Source organism: Rutidosis leptorrhynchoides, chromosome 2, assembly GCF_046630445.1.
Source record: "Rutidosis leptorrhynchoides isolate AG116_Rl617_1_P2 chromosome 2, CSIRO_AGI_Rlap_v1, whole genome shotgun sequence".
In the NCBI taxonomy this organism is placed as follows: domain Eukaryota; kingdom Viridiplantae; phylum Streptophyta; class Magnoliopsida; order Asterales; family Asteraceae; genus Rutidosis; species Rutidosis leptorrhynchoides.
In genome coordinates this window covers 378,231,140-378,246,946 of record NC_092334.1, presented here as the reverse complement: position 1 = coordinate 378,246,946, position 15,807 = coordinate 378,231,140, and the positions used below count along the sequence as shown (strand labels likewise).

The 15,807-nt window shown below is 34.1% G+C and overlaps 1 non-coding gene across 1 annotated transcript; it reads left to right on the top strand.

The window, feature by feature from the left end:
• The first annotated feature begins 14,501 nt into the window (after window positions 1–14,501).
• LOC139895162 (small nucleolar RNA R71) lies at window positions 14,502–14,608 on the top strand. The gene has a single exon (XR_011775625.1). It is a non-coding gene; the product is annotated as a small nucleolar RNA R71 (small nucleolar RNA).
• The last annotated feature ends 1,199 nt before the right edge of the window (window positions 14,609–15,807 follow it).

The window sequence follows — 15,807 nt, the reverse complement described above, 5'->3', positions numbered from 1 at the left end:
ATTTAAAACCTGGAAACACGAAAAACACCGTTAAACCGGATTTACGCCGTCGTAGTAACACCGCGGGCTGTTTTGGGTTAGTTAATTAAAAACTATGATAAACTTTGATTTAAAAGTTATTATTCTGAGAAAATGATTTTTATTATGAACATGAAACTATATCCAAAAATTATGGTTAAACTCAAAGTGGAAGTATGTTTTCTAAAATGGTCATCTAGACGTCGTTCTTTCGACTGAAATGACTACCTTTACAAAAATGACTTGTAACTTATTTTTCTGACTATAAATCTATACTTTTTCTGTTTAGATTCATAAAATAGAGTTCAATATGAAACCACAGCAATTTGATTCACTCAAAACGGATTTAAAATGAAGAAGTTATGGGTAAAACAAGATTGGATAATTTTTCTCATTTTATCTACGTGAAAATTGGAAACAAATCTATTCTAACCATAACTTAATCAACTTGTATTGTATATTATGTAATCTTGAGATACCATAGACACGTATACAATGTTTCGACCTATTATGTCGACACATCTATATATATTTCGGAACAACCATAGTTACTCTATATGTGAATGTTGGAGTTAGCTATACAGGGTTGAGGTTGATTCCAAAATATATATAGTTTGAGTTGTGATCAATACTGAGATACGTATACACTGGGTCGTGGATTGATTCAAGATAATATTTATCGATTTATTTCTGTACATCTAACTGTGGACAACTAGTTGTAGGTTACTAACGAGGACAGCTGACTTAATAAACTTAAAACATCAAAATATATTAAAAGTGTTGTAAATATATTTTGAACATACTTTGATATATATGTATATATTGTTATAGGTTCGTGAATCAACCAGTGGCCAAGTCTTACTTCCCGACGAAGTAAAAATCTGTGAAAGTGAGTTATAGTCCCACTTTTAAAATCTAATATTTTTGGGATGAGAATACATGCAGGTTTTATAAATGATTTACAAAATAGACACAAGTACGTGAAACTACATTCTATGGTTGAATTATCGAAATCGAATATGCCCCTTTTTATTAAGTCTGGTAATCTAAGAATTAAGGAACAGACACCCTAATTGACGCGAATCCTAAAGATAGATCTATTGGGCCTAACAAACCCCATCCAAAGTACCGGATGCTTTAGTACTTCGAAATTTATATCATATCCGAAGGGTGTCCCGGAATGATGGGGATATTCTTATATATGCATCTTGTTAATGTCGGTTACCAGGTGTTCACCATATGAATGATTTTAATCTCTATGTATGGGATGTGTATTGAAATATGAAATCTTGTGGTCTATTATTATGATTTGATATATATAGGTTAAACCTATAACTCACCAACATTTTTATTGATGTTTTAAGCATGTTTATTCTCAGGTGATTATTAAGAGCTTCCGCTGTCGCATACTTAAATAAGGACGAGATTTGGAGTCCATGCTTGTATGATATTGTGTAAAAACTGCATTCAAGAAACTTATTTTGTTGTAACATATTTGTATTGTAAACCATTATGTAATGGTCGTGTGTAAACAAGATATTTTAGATTATCATTATTTGATAATCTACGTAAAGCTTTTTAAACCTTTATTGATGAAATAAAGGTTATGGTTTGTTTTAAAATGAATGCAGTCTTTGAAAAACGTCTCATATAGAGGTCAAAACCTCGCAACGAAATCAATTAATATGGAACGTTTTTAATCAATAAGAACGGGACATTTCAATCAACAGGGCTTTATTCCGAGCAGTCTTGGCCTGCTGCATGTCCTCCAACTTTTTCCAGAGGACATATGCGTCTGTCTCTTGTGCAACATGGTGGAAGACACTCTGATCAATCCATTGAAGGATCTGACCAATAGTTTTTCGGTTAGATTTCTTCCACTCTTTCTCTTAGGCAGAATCAGGGTTTATACCCTTCAATTCAATAGGATTGAACAAATCCTTACAGCTGAGGAGATCTTCCATCCGAGGTTTCCACAACATGTAGTTTGTGGCTGTGAGCATAATCATAGCTCCCGAAGATGATGTTGACTCTTATATGGACATTATCACCTTACAAATAATTTTTCAACACAAACGGGGTTGAATTGTAGAAAACAGAGATCACCGTTACGTCCGGAACGGTTGAAAATGGTGGAATAGACACTTCGCTGCTTAAATTCCACTTACGGGGCAAAATTATAATTTTTATAAACTTCAGGAACCAAAAAAATGAAATTCTGAAAATTTCAGGGACCAAATTGTAAAATTTCAGAATTGCTACAGTACTGCTACAGTACTGCTACAGGAACGTGCTACAGCACCGCTAGCTACTACAGTTAATTGCTACATGACTTCTTCTCTGGCGAAAATTCTGGCACCGGTCGTCTTCTCCGGCGAGTTGACCAAACTTTGACCGCGTTTTCTGGGCTCGTTATAACTCCGTTTAAGTCATCGTTTTTTGCGTTGGACTCGGTTCGACGAGACGAATCCAATGGTACACTCAAAATTGAATTTTGAGAAAATTTCAGAAAATCCAAAACTCGACCAACGTCTCTAACCAAGCTCTTGATACCACTTGTTGGGAAGAGAGGATCGCCTGGACGTTGGGAGATATAAATTTGAGAGAAAATAACTCTATTACTCATAAGAATAGATTACACGAGTATTTACAAAACTCTAAAAACTCTCATACTCACACAAACTATCTAGGTTGTGATTACACTTCTCTGAGTGATTTTGGGATGATTTACAATTGAAGTTTCAACCTCTATTTATACTAAAACTTTGGTAGCGGTAGAATGGTGTGAACGAGGAAGGTGTCGTGTGAACGGAGAAGGTGGGCGGCCGTCATCGTATTCAACTTTTCTACTTCCGTATGAGTTGTTCAAAGCTGGCAACATTGAACATCTAGATGGCAGCTGGAATAGAGGCATCTAGATGACAGCTGGAAACTCATCAATTCTCCCCCTCCAGCCGTATTCAGGAAAACATCCCGGCTATGTCTCTGCATAATACTAGCTTTTCTCGAGTCACCACCTTCGTTAACATATCCGCATGATTCTCCTTTGTATAGATCATCACTAGTCTCAACAGTAGTCGATCAATTACCTCGCGTATCCAATGATAGCGAATATCAATATGTTTTGTACGGGAATGGTACATGGAGTTCTTGCTCAAATCTAGAGCACTCTGACTGTCACAATATACCTTGTACTCCTTTTGCTTGATTCCAAATTCTTGAAGATAACGCTTTAACCACAACATTTCTTTTCCAACTTCTGCGGCAGCAATATACTCTGCTTCAGTTGTGGATAATGCAACACACTTCTGTAGTCTTGACTACCATGAAACAGCTCCTCCTATAAAAGTGTAAATGAATCCTGAAGTAGATTTCCTACTATCAGGATCTCCGGCCATATCCGCATCTGTATAGCCTTCCAAGATTGGATCAGCTCCCCCGTAACAAAGACATAGATTCGTTGTACCTTTAAGATATATGAGAATCCATTTTACTGCATTCCAATTCTCTTTCCCAGGGTTGGAGAGAAAACGACTCACCGTTCCCACTGCATGAGCAATATCGGGCCTTGTACACACCATCGCATACATCAAACTTCCAATTGCTGAAGAATATGGTACTGAAGACATCTCCCCAATCTCTTCCTTGGATGAGGGACAAGAACTCTTGCTTAACTTGAAATGGTTGGCTAATGGAATGCTAACAGGTTTGGCATTGTTCATATTGAAACGTGAAAGCACTCGTTCAATATACTTCTCCTGAGATAGCCATAACCTTTTATTCTTCCTGTCTTGGGTTATATGCATTCCCAAAATCTGTTGAGCCTGTCCTAAGTCTTTCATGTCAAAAGACTTTGAGAGTTCCTTTTTCAGCTGGTTGATCTTCGTTGCATCTCTCCCTACGATAAATTTATCGTCTACATATAGTAGAAGAGCAATGAAATTTCCTTCAGAAAACTTCTGAATGTAGACACACTCATCTGTTGCAGTTTTGTTATACCCTTGACTCACTATGCACGAGTCAAACTTCTTGTACCACTGCCTAGGTGCCTGCTTCAAACCATATAAACTTTTCTTCAGCTTGCATACGAGGTTATCTCCTGAAACCTCAAAACCTTCCGGCTGCTCCATGTAAATTTCTTCTTGTAAATCTCCATGAAGAAAAGCTGTCTTTACATCCATCTGTTCAAGCTCCAAGTTCATACTTGTGACCAATCCAAGTATGACTCTAATTGAAGTCATCTTGACTACTGGTGAAAATATCTCATCAAAATTAATCCCTTTCTTCTGTTGGAATCCTTTGACTACAAGTCGTGCTTTGTATTTCACCACTTTTCCACTACCATCCTTTTTCAGCTTGAACATCCATTTGTTTTTCAGTGCCTTTTTCCCGTTTGGAAGTTCTACAATCTCATAAGTTTGATTTTTCTACAGAGAATCCATCTCATCCTGCATTGCGAGCGACCATTTTTCTTTATCCTTATGAGTTACTGATGTTATGCGAGGCGTATATGAAATAGTGTATATTTTACTAGGAAAAACTATTAAATACGATACAATTTTACACAAGATATTTATTTATTTATAGAATGGATATACCTAAACCTTGCTACAACACTTATAGGCAGTGTACCTAATCGTACAGTAGTGTAGTTTTTAGTAATTCCGATTCGTTCCACAGGGAAATCTTTAAACAAAGCTTAACGCTATATTAGTTTTAATTTATAAAAATACAAATATATATATAAGTAATATTATTATTATAAAGGGGGGTTTTTACCGTTTAATAACCGGTTTGTCGATTTTTAAAACTTTAGTCGCAGTTAAAACCTAATGTAAAATATTAAATAAATAAAAGACTTAATTTAAAGCGTAAAGTAAATAACGATAATGAAATTGCGAATAATAAAAGTGCGATAAAATAAAATTACGATAATTAAAAAGTGCGATAACTAAAAGTGCAATTAAATACAATGACAATAAATAAAAATGTGATAATTAGAAGTGCAATTAAATATGAAAATAAAGGAATTATGCTTATTTAAACTTCCGTAATCATGATGTTTGACGCGTTGATTTTAGTTTTATGCCCATGGGTTAATTGTTCTTTGTCCTGGATTATTCAATTTGTCCGTCTGGTTTTTGTCCATAACACTCCATCAGTCATAAATATAAAGTGCGAGTATCCTCGTCAAATTATCCTTATACCCGAAGTCAAATATTCCAACTAATTGGGGACTTAAACTGTAACAAGGACTTAATACTTTGTTTAATAATTACACCAGGATATCGACTGCGTGTAACCCAAGGTTTTAATACTTTGTTATCAATTATGCCAAGTGTCCTTGTACATAATTTCACCCCTGTTTTAATAATTCTAATGACTATTAATCCATTCCCGTGTCCGGTTAAATGAACGATTATTCGTACATATAAATATCCCGCCCATCGTGTCCGATCGAGTGTATATGGTTATTTATTGGTACGTCCAATTGTAAATCTTTATATTAAAATTAACAAACTATCATTTAGTTAAACAAATATAAAGCCCATTAATAGCCCATAGTCTAATTTCCACAAGTGTCGTTCTTTTGTCTAAACCTCAATTATGGTACAAAGCCCAATTACCCAATTTTAATATTTTTAGCCCAAAATCATGATTACTTCGGCTTAAATAAGCATAATAATAACTTAGCTACGAGACATTAAATTAAAAATGTTAAACATAACTTACAATATTTAAAAATAGCGTAGCGTTACACGGACAGAATTTCGACTTACACCCTTACAACATTCGCTAACATACCCTTATTATTAGGATTAAAATTAAAATTAAAATTAAAATTATAATATATATATATATATATATTTACGTATGATGAAAAGAAAATAAAGTAAATAATCCGTCGAATTGCATGGCCTTTTATAGGTGGATTTCTGATTTTGTGGGCTCCGCGAGTGCGGTCTTTTTGGGCTTTATAAGCTCCGCGAGTGCGAAGCTGTGGAATCCAGCTCACACAAGTTTGGATCCTAGCTTGCCGACGGATTTTATTATATAAATATAATATAAATTTATAATTTATATAACTAATTATATATTATATTATATTTATATACATAATTAATTTGTAACTTTCGGTCCGTTGCGTCGTACGTTGAAAGTTGGTTCATGTCTCGGTTTCGGATTTTCGAACGTCCTTTCGTATAATTTAATATCTTGTACTTTACGTTTTGCGTCTTGTACTCTTGTAATTTTGAGACGTTTCTCATCAATAATTTGAACCTCTTTGCTTGTACTTTGTACTTTTTAGATTTTTGGTCGTTTGCGTCTTCAATTTGTCGAATCTGTTTTTTGTCTTCACCTTTTAATATTTAAACAAATATTCCTTGTAAATAGGACAACTACAACTAAAAGCTTGTCTTTCTTGAGGGATAATGCTATGAAATATATGTTCGTTTTTAACATTATCAAATATTCCCACACTTGAGCATTGCTTGTACTCAAGCAATATAGTCTTGAAATATACTAGAATCACTTCTTTATTCTTCACACTTTGTACATCGGTGATTTCATTACGGCAGTATGAACAATGGTAGTAACGTTATGGTTTACAGTCCCACATGACTATAAAAATTTAGATCCTTTAAGGAAATTGGATCTTTATGAAAACATTTGATCTTTTTGAAAATTCAATCTAGTTTTTACCCTAGATAAGTTTTCCGGAATAACCCTTCACCGGTGTTTGCAAATTCTTTTTGTGGGTTTGGTGGGTTTCAGATTTGAAAACTTTAGCTCAAAACTTGCAGTTTTGTGTCACCCACTTGCTAACCTTGTATTCGGAAAGCAACACGTCCAGTATACTTGCTCCGTATATTACCTTTCGGTAAACTACCATCCGGTTGTAAAGGAAAGCATTGAACAAGCAACTGTTAAGGCAATGTCCCCTGACATGCTTTTAATTATGGTCTATAACGTGTTGGATGCAATTACTATCCTTGGTAGGAGCAATAGTAAAGCTCACCCTTATAATTTTCCGGTCTGGCACAAGGTCCTGTATTTTACCATGCTATGCAACCACCGTTCTTACGGTTGACACCCGATTTGGTTCAGGTGACCTAATGAATTCCATGTGAATTCCTAGGATTTTACGTTCAATGGTAATGAACGCATTGAAAATGGGTTTTCAGAAAACAAATTGGTTTGAAATTTTGATCAAAATATTTTCTCGTTCAAGCTCGAGTTTAGATATCATTGAATTCCATGAGTTTGTAATTCTCAATCTTTAAAGTCAATCTCAAGGATTGAGTAATATCAGTATTAAAAGCTGATTTTTAATCTTTAAGGAGATTATCCTTTCTGGGGATCTGATTCATTAGTCTTATCCAGCTAATTTGCACGGCATCCTCCCCATTTTACGAGACAGATCCTCTCATGGTTAGGATAAGTCTGACCACTTGGCGACCCTGTTTGATGCCGAGGTCCGTGGATTTCCTGCTGATTTTAGAGATGACTTTTCTAGATTTTTCATCAACCTACAGCTGGTCTGGATGACAACTTCATGACCTAAATCAAGAAGCGCGTTTCTTTTTCGGAAGACTTTACTTCTTTTTAATGATGGAATTGATCCATCGTGTAGATCCATCTTTTCTTACAGTAAATCGGGTAAAACTGATTAAATTAATCCAAAGCAAAAGTAACTTTAATTATTTGTACAAAAATATGTTCTAAATAACTTGGTAATTTTTCCCACACTTGGCTTTTTATTTTCTTTTATTTGCCTTTTTATTGTCCTCTATTCCATTTTAAATGAATTCTAACATTTTGGGTTGTTTATCAATTTATGTCCTTTCTGAGGTAACAATAATTTCGGTGTTAACACCTAGTTTTATTGTTCATAAATATGTATAAACATGATTTTGAATTCATTTAATTGAAAATTTTGAAAATTTTTACTAGAAGTGGGTAGTCAGTATATAAGACTAGGGTTGTTCTTTGTTATCAGAGAGCACTAGATTCTAATACAACTACTACGTTACTAGTATTTTTAATGGTAACCAAGTGTTTAAGTTAAAAATTTTAAAAATCCGAAAGAATTTAACCCCTTCCCACACTTAAGATCTTGCAATGCCCTCATTTGCAAGAAATCAGTAACAATTTAAATTATTGAGGGTGATTAGCGTAGAAATGATTAAATTTTACCTAAGTTTCCAAACATATTGGCCTTTTTTTTTTTAATATAAAAAGGTTATAATTTCTAAAACATAAATTAATAAAATTTTAAAATTTTGTTTTTTTTAGGAGCGAGGGCGTTTCAGATCATTGTCCTAGTCCGTCTCTCGACAAAATTTTAAAATTCGTCAATTCAAAGCGCGGTTTTTAAAAGTAAATATTTTTAGGTTTTTTTAAATGTTTTTGGTATACTTTAATTCAATAAGATTAAAAATAATGATAATAAAAGTTCTCGTCCCTCCCTCGGGTAAAGCAATTTCGATTCAATGACCTAGTCTTCAACTCACGATGAATTTTAAAAATCATATTTTTAACTTAGCAAAATAAAGTAAATTTTTGTTTTTAAATTTAAAATGCATAAAATTAAAAATTCATATTAAAAATTCACACCAAACTTAAATTATATTTTTGTTTTAAAAATATTAATTTTTCAAATATTTACAATTTTAAATATATATTAATTTTAACAAGTTTACAATATTATTTTAATATTAATTTTAAAAACAAAGTAAAAATAAAATTAAAAATCTTTTTGTTCTTTTATCCCACTTTAAGCAATCAAATATTATCAAAAAATTACGCCCCTCTTTTCGGTAAAGTAATTTCGGTTCCATAACCTAGCTTAGCTCATGACGAATTTTTGAAATATTTTGGGTTGATTGATTAAAGATATTTATACCTTAAGAATAAACGGTAAATTTCACAGTGATGTAATAAATTTTTGTATGATATCAATAATTTCGGTCGCAAGACCTAATTTTATCGAATACCAATTTAATACTTTATAGCGAACAATTTAGCGTTTATTATCAAAAGGTTAAAAATAAAAATAAAAATAAAAACTGTACATACTTACCCGTGAAATAGATTTCTTAGTGATATTCTCTAGCCCACTCATAAGATAGTCGGACTAGTTGGTTTTCCATAGCTACATAGGCGTAACCTCGAGCATTCAACGTTTTTTATTCTAAACATATGAACGGTCCATCTCTGCATAAAGTAACAAATTCGGTATTTGAATAGGTTTGATTATTTGAACATTTACCTTCGTGTGACCATTTTCCGCATTTGTGACATCTTTCAAGGTGTCGTGCTCTCCTTTTCGCTGCGGATTTTGATTTTCCTTTACCAAATTGTAACTTATTATTTTCGCATCTGGATTCTTTTCTTACTCTGTCCAATTTACTTCTGATTAATGATACTATTTCACTTAGAAGGGTGTCATTATTACGTTTAGTGATCAAAGCGTGTAGCATTAGACCATGGTTTAATTCACAGGAAGTCTTCATCTCGTAAAACCTAAAAAAAAAAATAAAAATTCAGAATGGGGGGAGAAGACTAGTTCTTTAGGGTCTGCTAGGGAAAGACCATTCGGGTTCCATTTTCGAGAACTACACGAAAACAGAAAATCTAACTCTAACAGAAATACATATTATCCTTTAAAAACTTGATTCTCCCGACACTTAGTTAGCTGTGGTGTCGAAATTGTGATTAACTTCGTTGTCAACTTCCATTGGACTATCTATGTAATGTTTAACTCTGTGACCATTAACCTTAATTTCAATCCCATTTGAATTTATCAATTCTACTGTTCCGTATGGGAAAACTCTTTTGACTATGAATGGTCCAGACCATCTTGATTTCAATTTTCCAGGAAATAGCTTGAATCGTGAATTGAAAAGAAGAACTCTATCTCCTTCTTTAAATTCTTTTGAACTTCTGATTCTTTTATCATGCCATTTCTTCGTTCTTTCTTTATAGATTAACGAATTTTCGTATGCTTCATGTCTCAATTCTTCTAATTCGTTTAATTGACTTAACCGTAGACGTCCAGCTTCATGTAAATCAAGATTACATGTCTTCAAAGCCCAAAATGCTTTGTGTTCAATTTCTACTGGAAGATGACATGCTTTTCCGTAAACGATTTAAAAGGTGTGGTTCCAATTGGAGTTTTGTAGGCTGTTCTAAAAGCCCAGAGTGCATCCTCCAATTTAATGGACGATTCCTTCGGATTTGATCCTACGGTTTTCTCTAGAATACGTTTTAATGCTCGGTTGGTATTTTCAACTTGTCCACTTGTCTGTGGATGATAAGCAGTGGAGATTTTATGAGTTACTCCATATATTTTAAGAACTTTCTCAAGTTGATTATTCCAAAAATGAGTACCCCGATCACTTATTAAAGCTTTCGGTGTTCCAAACCTAGCAAAAAGGCGTTTTAAAAAGTTGACTACAACTCGTGCATCGTTAGTTGGGAGAGCTTGTGCTTCTGCCCATTTAGATACATAATCAATGGCTACGAGAATATATAGATTATTATGAGATTTTGGAAATGGACCCATAAAGTCAATACCTCAAATGTCAAATACTTCACATACTTGAATGACATTTTGTGGCATTTCATCACGTTGACTTATTTTTCCAGCCCTTTGACATGCATCACAGGATTTGCAAAGAAGGTGTGCGTCTTTGAAAATTGTAGGCCAATAGAATCCAGCATCGTAAACTTTTCTTGCTGTGAGTTGAGGCCCATAATGCCCTCCTGTTGGTCCTGTGTGACAATGGTTTAAGATTTGACTAGCTTCATCTCCGAATACACATCGGCGTATTATTCCATCGGGACAACTTTTAAACAAATGGGGATCTTCCCAGAAACAGTGTTTTATATCACTGAAGAATTTCTTTTGTTTTTGGTACGACAATCCTTTTTCAAGGAATCCACATACTAAATAGTTTGCATAGTCTGCAAACCATGGAATTTCATTATAATCTATCTTCAATAGATATTCATCAGGAAAGTTGTCTTGTATGGCCGATTTATTTAGAACTTCTAATTCAGGATTTTCAAGACGAGAAAGATGATCAGCGGCGAGATTTTCTGCTCCTCTTTTATCTCGGATTTCAATATCAAACTCTTGTAAGAGTAAGATCCAACAGATTAATCTTGGTTTAGCATCTTGTTTCGAAAATAGGTATCTAAGAGCAGAATGATCAGTATAGACCACTGTTTTAGCTAGAACGAGATATGAATGAAATTTTTCAAAAGCAAAGACAATAGCAAGGAGTTCTTTTTCAGTAGTTGTGTAATTTGTTTGTGCTCCTTGTAACGTCTTACTAGCATAATATATAGGTTGAAATCGTTTTTCAATCCTTTGTCATAAAACGGCTCCCATTGCAAAATCACTTGCATCGCACATTATTTCAAATGGTAGATTCTAATTTAGAGTTATCATGATTGGCGTATTAGTGAGTTTTTCTTTAAGTATATTAAAAGATTTGATGCATTCATCTGAAAAGATGAATGGAGCATCCTTTTCTAGGAGTTTATTCATAGGAGTGGCAATTTTAGAAAAATTTTTTATGAAACATCGGTAAAAATCGGCATGCCCTAGAAAACTCCTAACTCCTCTAACATTGGTGGGATGTGGAAGTTTAGCAATTACATCTACTTTAGCTCTATCCACTTCAATTCCTTCCTTTGAAATTTTATGTCCAAGAACGATGCCTTCTTTAACCATGAAATGGCATTTCTCCCAATTAAGAACTAGATTTGATTGTTCACATCTAATAAGCATTCGTTCAATATTAACTAAACATGATTCAAAAGTATCACCGAAGACTGAAAAGTCATCCATGAAAACTTCCATGCATTCTTCTATCATGTCGTGAAAAATTGCCATCATGCACCTTTGAAAGGTTGCAGGGGCGTTACAAAGTTCAAATGGCATGCGTTTGTAAGCAAAAGTACCATAAGGGCAAATGAATGTGGTTTTCTCTTGATCCTCGGGTGCTATTGGAATCCGAAAATATCCGTAAAAACCATCAAGAAAACAATAGTAACTGTTTCCGGCTAATCTTTTCAACATTTGATCAATGAAAGGTAAGGGAAAGTGATCTTTTCTGGTGGCATCATTTAATTTTCTATAATCAATACATACACGCCATCCTGTTACAGTCCTAGTAGGAATAAGCTCATTTTTCTCATTTGTAATGACAGTCATGCCACCTTTCTTAGGTACGCATTGAACTGAGCTTACCCATGGACTATCAGAAATTGGATAAATTAAACCTGCATCAAGCAGTTTAATAATTTCTTTCTTAACAACATCTTGCATATTAGGATTTAGTCTTCGTTGGCATTGCACATACGTTTTATGACCTTCTTCCATAAGGATTTTATGTGTGCAATACGAAGGACTTATTCCTTTAATATCATGAATCTTCCATGCAATAGCTGGTTTATGAGCTTTTAACACAGAAATGAGTTGAGAGTTTTCATTTTCAGTAAGAGAAGATGATATTATTATAGGTAATTCAGATTCACCATGTAAATAAGCGTATTCCAAATGGTTTGGAAGTGGCTTTAACTCTAATGTCGGTGGTTCTTCTATCTATAATTTATATCGATATCTGTCTTCTTCTTTTAGCATTTGAATTTCTTCTGTTGTTGGTTCATATCCATTAACCATTAGTGTAGCTAACATTTCAGTTTCATCAATTGGTTCAGTTCCTTCTCCTAAAGAACATTCTCCTGTTCCTTGTAATTCTGGAAATTCTTCTAACAATTCTGCATGTGATTCTATAGTTTGAATATAATAACATGTATCATCTGCAGATTGCGGTTGTTGCATGGCTCTATCAACTGAAAAGGTAACACTCTCATCCTCTATACTTAGGGTCAGTTTCTTACCAAACACGTCCATTATTGCTTTAGCCGTGTTTAAGAATGGTCTTCCTAATATGAGAGGTACTCGAGAATCTTCTACCATGTCCAGGATAACAAAATCTACTGGAAATACTAAAGTACCAACTTTAACTAGCATGTTCTCCATTATCCCTCTAGGATATTTTACTGATCTATCGGCTAGTTGTATGCTTATTCTTGTTGGTTTCAATTCTCCAAGGTCTAGTTTAGTGTATAGTGAATACGGCATTAAATTTATACTAGCACCTAAATCTGCCAATGCTTCTATTGAACTAAGACTTCCCAGAAAACATGGAATTGTGAAACTTCCTGGATCAGATAGTTTTTCTGGTATTTTATTCAACAGCACTGCAGAACAATTAGCATTCATAGTAACAGCCGAGAGTTCTTCCATTTTCTTTCTATTCGTGATTAGATCTTTCAGAAATTTAGCATCTCTAGGCATTCCTGAAATCACATCAATGAAAGGAAGATTTACATTTATCTATTTAAACATATCCAAGAATTTGGATTGCTCGGCTTCAAGTCTCTCCTTTCTCATTTTACTTGGGTAAGGAAGTGGTAGTTGGTATGGTTTAACATAAGGTTTAGCCTTAACTGTGTTATTTTCATTAACCTTTTCAACTACCGGTTCTTTTTCCTTATCTTGTTCAGGTTGTGGTTCTTGTGGAGTAGGAATAGCTTCATCATAAATTACAGGTATTTCAGTTGGTTTATGTGTAATACCACTTCTTGTGGTAATAGCTTTAGCTGTTTCATTCCGAGGGTTAGCATTTGTATCACTAGGTAGACTTCCCGATTTTCTTTCACCTATTAACCTTGTTAGGTTACTTACTTCTTGTTCCAGATTTTGAATAGAAGCTTGTTGATTTCTAAATGCTTGAGCATTTTGTTCATTGATTTGTTTCTGAGATGTGAAAAACTGTGTTTGAGATTCAACTAGCTTCGTCATCATATCTTCTAAATTCGGCTTTTTATCACCGGTTTGTGGTAGTTTGTTTTGAAAATTAGGTCTTTGCTGATTGTAAGTATTATTAGATACTTGTTGATTGCTAGGACCTTGTTGGTTGTTGTATGGAACATTACGGTTATAATTCTGGTTTTGGTTGTAAATCGGTCTTGGCGGTTGATAATTATTCCAATAATTATTTCCAGGCCTTTGGTTTATGTATGAAACATTCTCTCTTTGTTCCATTGTTAGTTCAATACTGAGACAATCTTTTATTAAATATGGTCCTCCACACTGCTCACAACTAATTCGTATTGAGTGTATATCCTTAGTCATCTTTTCCATTCGTCTCTCGACAGCATCTATCTTTACAGAAATAGAATCTAAGTCATGGATAGAATTGGCTCTAGCTGCTTTAGATGATCTAACGATATCTTTTTCTTGGTGCCACTCATATGAGTGGGAAGCAGTGTTATCAATAATTTTGTAAGCATCAGTTTTTGTTTTCTTCATAATGGAACCACCAGCTGCTATGTCTATGTCTTTCCTTGTAGTGATGTCGCATCCTTGGTAGAATATTTGTACTATTTGATAGGTGTCTAAACCATGTTGCGGACATCCTCTCAATAACTTTTCAAATCTGGTCCATGCCTCATATAGAGTTTCATTTGGTTTCTGTGTGAACGTAACAATTTCTCCTTGAAGTCTTATGGCTTTAGATGCCGGAAAGAATTGTTTAAGAAAATTTTCAACTAAATCGTCCCATGTATCAATCGCCCCTTTAGGTAACGATTCTAACCAATCTTTGGCTTCTCCCTTTAAAGTCCAGGGAAATAACATGAGATATATTTGTTCATCCTCAACTTCTCGGATTTTAAATAGTGTGCAGATCCTATTAAAGGTACGAAGATGTTCATTTGGATCTTCCTTCGGCGCACCACTAAATTGGCATTGATTAGTCACCATGTGTAGAATTTGTCATTTGATTTCATAATCTGGCGCATTAATGTCTGGATGAGTAATTGCGTGACCTTGGCCAGTGCGTTTAGCTCTCATTCGGTCTTCCATACTTAGAGGTTCCAGATTCTCCATGATTGAATTTGTTGAATCTGAATCACTAGAGGATTCTGATTTAATGGATCGTTCCTCAACAATCTCTGTTTGAATGATTGGTGGTTTCGGAGGAAAGATTAGTGGTTCAGGATCTACAAATTGTCCCTGAATATTCTCCGGATTCTCAATTGTGAGGTCGGGTTCAAAAAATGGATTATCGAAAATTTGAATTGGAGTACTTGATCGACTGGATGACGATTCTAAAGAAAAATCAACGGCGACAATATTTGCTAGATGTCTTTATCGAGTTACAGGTGGTGAACGTACAAAAGGTGGTGAACGTTTTTCTCGGTGCATTCACTGAATATCCTATTAGTTTTTAAAAAAGAAAGAAAAATTATATAAGTTATCAAATTAATAGACTTTTCTGATTTTGCCCACGTTTCGAATAGCCAAAAGATGCAGCAGAGAGGCAGGATTCGTTTGGTCTCAATATAATTGAGTATTGTTTGGTTCCAATAACCCGGTCCAGGTACAAATCCAACTATTACTACGAACCAGAAAATTTTGATGTCTATCAATTTAACCACTTAAAACAATTTTTCGTTTGAAATTTAAAGAAATATTAGATAAGAAATAGAGAAAATTCTAAGTCCTAAAAACTAGAATGGCGAGAAATAAGAGAGAAAAAGAGCGCGTCGAAAAATGTCGGTGAATAAAAGATAAGAAAGTAGCGCGTCGAAACTTAAAAAGAAACTAAAATTTGTAGCGTCGTAAAATTCTAAAGCACCTAAATTTTAGTCTAAGAAAAAGCACTTAAGGGATTTTACGGCAAATCTTAAAAATCTAGAAAT